Source organism: Harpegnathos saltator, unplaced genomic scaffold (genome assembly GCF_003227715.2).
Source record: "Harpegnathos saltator strain DR-91 unplaced genomic scaffold, Hsal_v8.6 scaffold208, whole genome shotgun sequence".
NCBI classification, from domain to species: domain Eukaryota; kingdom Metazoa; phylum Arthropoda; class Insecta; order Hymenoptera; family Formicidae; genus Harpegnathos; species Harpegnathos saltator.
Window position 1 is genome coordinate 1,573,272 of NW_020229993.1, and position 6,988 is coordinate 1,580,259.

At 48.1% G+C, this 6,988-nt stretch overlaps 1 protein-coding gene across 7 annotated transcripts in view; it reads right to left on the reverse strand.

Annotated features, from left to right (window-relative positions):
* The window catches only part of tei (irregular chiasm C-roughest protein teiresias), a 444,987-nt gene extending 442,376 nt beyond the window's left edge, over nt 1-2,611 (reverse strand). For 2 of the 7 annotated variants that reach the window (XM_025298172.1, XM_025298173.1), the window contains exon 1: nt 2,268-2,611. The gene's annotated coding sequence lies outside the window, so the exon portion shown is untranslated. Of the gene's footprint in view, nt 1-1,062; nt 2,235-2,267 lie in introns of those variants that run through there. The other 5 variants (XM_025298171.1, XM_025298168.1, XM_025298169.1 and 2 more) reach the window with 4 other exon arrangements.
* Between the last annotated feature and the right edge of the window lie 4,377 nt (nt 2,612-6,988).

The following is a 6,988-nucleotide window of genomic DNA, read 5'->3' on the forward strand; positions in this document are numbered from 1 at the left end:
CACAAAGGGCTTCCGTGATTGGAAAATCGCGGGATAACGATGACCGGCGATCCTGTGACTCATGACGTCATCGTTTCCATTCGGTCCCAATCGAATCTCGTAGAAAATTCAAAATCAGGGCGCGCACAATCGCGGCGAAAATGCGCATGCAGCGCTAGTCATTTAACGTTTGCCTTTCAAGCCGCGATGATTTACGCGGTTAATTGAGGTATCGGATAATTTCGGGCCGTCGGCTGCCGAAATCCGCCCTTCGTGAGCAAGCGAGCGCGCGATTCGAGTGCGTGGTATTCGGGACGGGGCATAAATCATCTTCGCGTTTCGCGCAAACGGACGGCCTTTTAAATTGATCGTCCCGGGAGGCCGGTCGAACTTGTAGATTGATACACCGATACGCTCGGCGTGCCTCGCGGAATTTTAAAAAAGCCGGTCATAAATTATCGCTCTCGGAGGCTGTGCTAATATACACTCCAGTTGATATCGGCGATTGCGTGTAATTAGGCTAATCCGGTGAGCGAGATGACGCGGGAAATGGTGGTGGTGGTGGTGGTGGTGGTGGTGGTGGTGGCGGACGAGATTATTTCTCGGACATTATACGAGGATCATCATTTCGCAACCGCTGTTGCGCTTATTTCTGTCGAGTGTTTCTTTCACACGCTCGTCTCGCACACGACAGGCGGCATCGGAAAGCGACACGTTTCCGCCAGCTGACAGTTTTTTTTTTTTCACTACGTTGCCCCATATTCTGAAACACCAAACTGCTAAACGCGTTTGCTCCGAAAGTTCGCGCGATACGTTCCCATTTGCGAGGTCCGCCTCGTAAAATTAACTAGCGCGCGCTCGTAACTTCCGTCGTATTCTCGCCTTTGGAGAACGCGGGCGCGCGCGACTCGATGTGCAAATGTTGATATTTGATATTACGTCGAGAGAGAGAGAGAGAGAGAGAGAGAGAGAGAGAGAGAGAGAGAGAGAGAGAGAGAGAGAGAGAGAGAGAGAGAGAGAGAGAGAGAGAGCACAAGAGAGACTGCAACGGTAGGATTAGAACGGCGAACGTCCGAAACTTACAGAAGTGGGTCACGGCACGTATTTAGGCAGGCTCCGTATCCCGGTATCGGTTTATTCCCACCTGTAATCACCGGCCCGCAAACCGGGTACACAAAGTCCCTCGTGCATATGCATGGTGCGAGCGGGACCGCTTTGTCCCGAGCCCCATGCCGCTCGTCTCCCTGCGTGTTGTTTCTACACTATGATTGTTCTCGTAGCCGCCGCGCATGCAAGGGCCCGCTCGCATTTCCCTTTCTCTCCCTCTGCCCCCCCCCTCTCTACGCGTCCCGTCGGGATAAAATCACGCGTGCGCCCGAAAAAGGGAAAAGATGAATATTCGACCGGCGCGACAACGTGTATCGTCGACATTTATTTTAAGAGCAAGCCGCGCGTCACAGACAGCCAACTACCTCTCTCGCTCGTAAATTCCACTCGCGTCAAATCGTAGCCACTATCTCGTACCCACTTTCTCCTTCCTCTCTCTCTCTCTCTCGTCATTTTTTATTATCACAGAGGGCAACAATAGGAAAGCGAATAGAGAAGGATATGTAATCCACACATGGCACGATAATACGGATATGCCGAACGTCGTCGTCTGGAGCTTCGCGTAAAGCACGCATATCACGGAGTGAAAAGAAATCGAAGATGCATCCGCGAGACAGCGAACACGAGGATAAATGAAGGCCAATGGTCTCGGCCCACCCTCCGCGGCCACGAAAGGCACGTGACGAGCCTTCGCTATCGGCACGCGAACTTTGGAGCATGTGACGATCGATCTCTCTCGCGCGAGTACGAGTGCGATTCTCATGTTTCCATCGGATGCGCATCGTGCGCGCTCCTCTCAGACTCGGCAGGAGGGCCTGGCCTGACCGGTGCCCTTCGAGGATTCTACCCGGCTCGGGTGTTGCACCGACACGCGCGCTGTATAGTCGATCAGCGAGCTCTCTCCCTTCGCCTCGTTCTCCCCTTCCCTCTCTCGTAGTCAGCCGCCGATGCAGTCCGGCAACAGAGAAATTCGGAACGAAACGACGCTCTCTCCCCGATCGTCGCTACATTTCAGCCCGCCCTTTGGCAAAACCGAGCACACGCGACACCCCCGCTTGAAAAATCGTCCCTTCGCACCGGGATAGCTCAGCGCACTGAGCCCGAGAGAGCCCGAGGCTGAACCCGAGAGCCTGAGCAGCATCTCTGTGCCCGACGCGGACGACAAGAACTCAAGAAGACACCTTCGCGAAGTTGGTCCTCTCCCTCGCGCGATGCTGGAAGAAGAATATCGCGAGAGTGCGTCATCCGACGCGCTGGTATCGGAGTAAATCCCCGGACACCGTGCAGCAGACTTCACAACACCTCTCGGGCCGGGGTGAACGACGGCGGTGTCGCTTACCCGCGTGAGCAAAGCCGACGTGTGGTGCGCCAGTCGCGACGTGCGAACAACACAAACCGGAAACGGAACAGATGATCGACGAGCGCGTATACGCGAGGAGTCGCGGAACGGCAAGCGAGCTTCGAGGTTCGAACGCTCTCTCGCCTCTGGCTCCGCTCTCGGGACTGAGAGTGGAGAGAGAGAGCACCGTCGGACTTTCGAGGGATTCACCACCACCACCCCTATCGGCGTGTTGGCCGGTACCCCTGCCTGCTGCCTCACGACAACCCGCGTGCTCCGTTTCCCCTGTCGCGCCGACCGATCCCACCATCGCCGACGCCGTGCGCCACCCGCGCTCTGCCGCTCCTCATCCACCCCACTCCGGAGAGAACGACGCCGCCACCCCAGGCGCTCCTACGCGGCCTGCACACTCCACTACGTGCGCTGTCGAATCGAAACCGCGCGAATCACGGGCGCGTCCGGATAAGGGATGCTCGCGATACTATCGAGGCGTCGGGAATCCGGATCGGACTTACCGAAGCCGGACGTCAGATCGCCGAACTTTCAAGCGGCTGATTATTTTCGCGAGGGATCAAGGAGATTCGTTCAAGTGGGACGGACGTTGATTGAATTTCACGAGTCATATTTCCGTTGTCGGCAATTTATTGTTGCGACATTTCTCCATTCGCTGCAACCCTTAAACTGTCACCTGCCATTCTGTACTTCTGTTCAGTGTGCTTCTGTTTCAGTGTGACTGTTGATATGTTTCCTCAATCTACTGTCCGACAGATGGTATATTTTTAGACTCTACATTCAACATTCGACATTCGACATTCGACATTCTCCAGCGTGTTTTCGATGTTGCGGTGATTTCGGCCGTTTGCTTTTCAAACTGAAATAAAATTACATGCGACTTTTATACGAAGTAAATGTAGCTTCTTTCTCAAAGACTGCAACACTCAAAGCTGAATGTGAAGTTAAGAAATGTTAGAATGGGTATATATTTTATATCACGCAGTGACTCATATTAGTAATTATCTAATACATAATAAATTAGCTAATACTGCTTCAATGGCTTGCAGTTTCGCATCGAGCAGCTGCGCGAGTCGTATCGCCGAGCAAACTTTTCAATCAACGTCCAAGATTCGTTTCCGAATAAAAAAAATGATTTCTCGAGTCACGGGTTACAACATATAGACACAAATAAATGTGTAGTCGTAATAGGTACATTCACGTCAACCGAGAATCTATGTAAATATAGATATATCCTAAACAATTTAACGTCGTATATATTTCATTTATTCCAAGTAAATTAGACAAATCAAATGCCAACTACATCAAATGATGACTACGTCATCTACTTCATTTTATATGACGTTAAATTTTCATGGCTTGATTGAGAGTCGACGTAACATTCACCTGGTCAAGGCATTTACACGTTTCAAGCATTAAAATGATGAAACATGCAATGCGCAATTTTAAAAGTGCTGCATTATTTCATTAAAAATATGCGTTTACGTTTCTCTATAAAAGATGAGGCGGTTTGAGAAAAAACTAGTCTATACTCAACAATTAAATAAAGAATTTGTGAAATTAAATGGAGTAAAATTGGCTCTCTCACTAGTTATATTACATTTTTTTAAATAATAATCAGACATTGTGTGTATAAACTTAGGAAAATATAAATATATATATTTTTTTAATAATAATTATTATTAATTTAACTGTTAATTTTATCGCCGAAAAATTAATACGTGCATTATCCCGTTTACCTGACTGTTCACATTATTCCACCTGACGAAGCAAAGTTAGTCGCTATTATTCAAAATCGCTCTGGGCTTCTCGGAACCGCTACGAGCGACTTCTAAGAACATCACCGCATAGTGAATCCGAGTTTACCAGTCATTGCAAGGATTTTGCTTATTGACTTTGGAATACTTGATGAGTTTTGAGGATACTACATTGCCGTGAATGAAATATTAATGGCGCTCACCGTTTTAGCGCGAGTATATGATTAATTTTAAACGTCCAGTGGGAAGATTCACCACAAAGCGACGCTCTCTGCCGAATGGATCCTGTATATAAACGCGTGCTACGACAGAGAGAAAGAAATTCGAGTAATTTAAGTGTCCCCCAAAATTCCGTCGCTTATAAGTCGCGTGTTTAAAGTAAAACAGAACGGCGGTGATCGGTTACAATTAGCCGGAGAACGACATCTGGCGCGGGCAAAAAGTCAACGAGGACAAATGCGCGCTTAAAAAGCGACATCGCTCCTTCCCGTCGTGTTCGCTAAAATAACTCGAGACCGGCGCGATGATGCTTTATTTTTCGGCGGGGCGAGGACGAAGAGACGGCCTCGTGACGCCGGCGGACAGAAGGACTTGTCTTAACTCCAATCACGTCGCGGGAAAAACTCCGTCTCGCCCCCAGGGTGCTATTTCCTATTTTACGGTATCTACAGGGTGCTATAAACAAGCTCCTGCCAGGGACGACGGGGTATGAAAGGAACCGAATGCGGAGCCGAGAGAAAGACCCTCGGATGAAAAGTTTGCTTAAAGTGTGTGGGCCCGCGTATTCCTCGACGATGCGAGGATTCAGAATCATCCCCGGGAGTACTAGCCGCGGACCGAGCTTTGCATACAACACCCCCACGCGGAAAGTTTACCGATACACCTCCCCCAAGAATGATCCATATCGCGCGCGCGCGCGAACATGTGATTTCTATATATTACCGGTCGATTGCTGCTATTGCTGCCTACAAAAAGTGACTAGAATGCAAGTTTCATCGCGCGGAAAATAAAAGAGCGAGAATATTTCGCGAGTTTTGAACACTGTTATAACGTAACGCTCCCGTGACGTCAATGACATGAAGTTTCTATTCTCCGTCGTCACACTATGTTCGCTCCGCTGCAGAAGTTACTCTTTTACCGCAACGACGTCTCAAAATCGTCTTCTATTGATCTCAAAAGACACGTTGCGTGAAACGACGCTTTAAAGTCCCCCTCGAGTCTCTCTTCCTCTCTTTGCCACTCTTCTCCTCTCATCTCCCCCACCTCCTCCTCCACCTACCCCATCTCTCTCTCTCTCTCTCTCTCTCTCTCTCTCTCTCTCTCTCTCTCTCTCTCTCTCTCTCTCTCTCTTACTCTTTCTGGATCTCTCATTCAACATCTATATATCAAAATCTAACAAATCCCGCCCGAGTAAATTGATTCGCACTCGACGTCACACACCTGCGGAGTCGAAATCGATTTCAACTTTCTTCGTCTGATCGCGAGGTGAGATAGAGATAGACGCGGAGACACGACGAACGATATTAAAACAATAAGATTGCCTCGCCGCGGAAGAGTCTACCGAAACTACAACCACTTCTCAGCTTCTCGTCGATTTATCGTCAGCACATCGTCCAAGGGCAGTGCTCGTCCGGCGTGTCTACCGCCGAGTTTCGCATACTCCGCCGTAAAGTTCGTCGAGGTGCCCTTTTGTCAAAACAATGTGTGCCGCGAGCGCAAGCGCGCTTCCGGCGCGGGCGATAAAGTTCGCCGATATTAACATCTTCGTCGGTGCTGTAATTTTCGCCCGGCTGATATACTGCAGCGTTTCGTTGTGCGGCGATGGCCGTATTACGGCTAATATTTCTCCACCTTACAGAACGAAAATTGAGTACTTTATAAGAAGGCGGGACATTAATAACTCGTACAGCCGGTCGGTATTTTCAGGACAGCTTAAAAGCTTCTGCCGCATCAATGATATATCGTATGCTCGCGGAGGTAGTGACACGGGCTCTGCCTGTGACACGAGAAGTTGCGAGAGTGTGTAGAGTCTACGATGAAGAGGAGACGAGCAAAATCGTCATCGCGATCTTGCACCTCGCGCTCTCGTCACGATAATATAGTTTGTTCTATTCATTACGTGTAACGTCCGAAACATGAAAATGCCTCAACATTGCACAAAAATGTGCGAAACTTAACACGCATTGTCAACCGTTCTGGTGGATTTACACGTTTCATGATAGATCGTTGGTCCAACGATTAGTCTGCTTTCTGGATGGTTTCGGACAGACATGGTGCGCTTCATTTTCAGGTTTCGTGGTATTAACACGACAAATTGCACACTTAGACGAAAGTTCAAGTTAAAGTGTATGTTACCACAGCTCGCAAGAGAATAGACGATGCTCAAAGCCTTGAGATTCACGTTGTTAACAATGTGTCGACGTAAAAAAGAATAAAATAAAATGGATTTGTCGATCCAGAAAGCGCGCTGCAAACGCGAATTGAATGAATCTTTCGGTATGTCTAAGCAAAAATATAACTAACTAGTTTGAGCTAAAAGTTAGTAGCTAGCTGTTAGAAATTGAATTAAATTTTCTAGTTTGTTGTTAGATCATTACTGGCTGATTATTCATTGAAATGTAGAATCAGTTTTGTGTGATATAACCTTGTTGTCTAGTTGTCATCAATATGTCAAGTATGATAGAATAGATGGCACTGTCAATTCTAAAATATATAATCTATTATATGCTCGTCACTAATATTTTAAAAGCAGAAACCGTATTAAAAAGTTGAAGTTACGTTGTTTCTTAAAGAT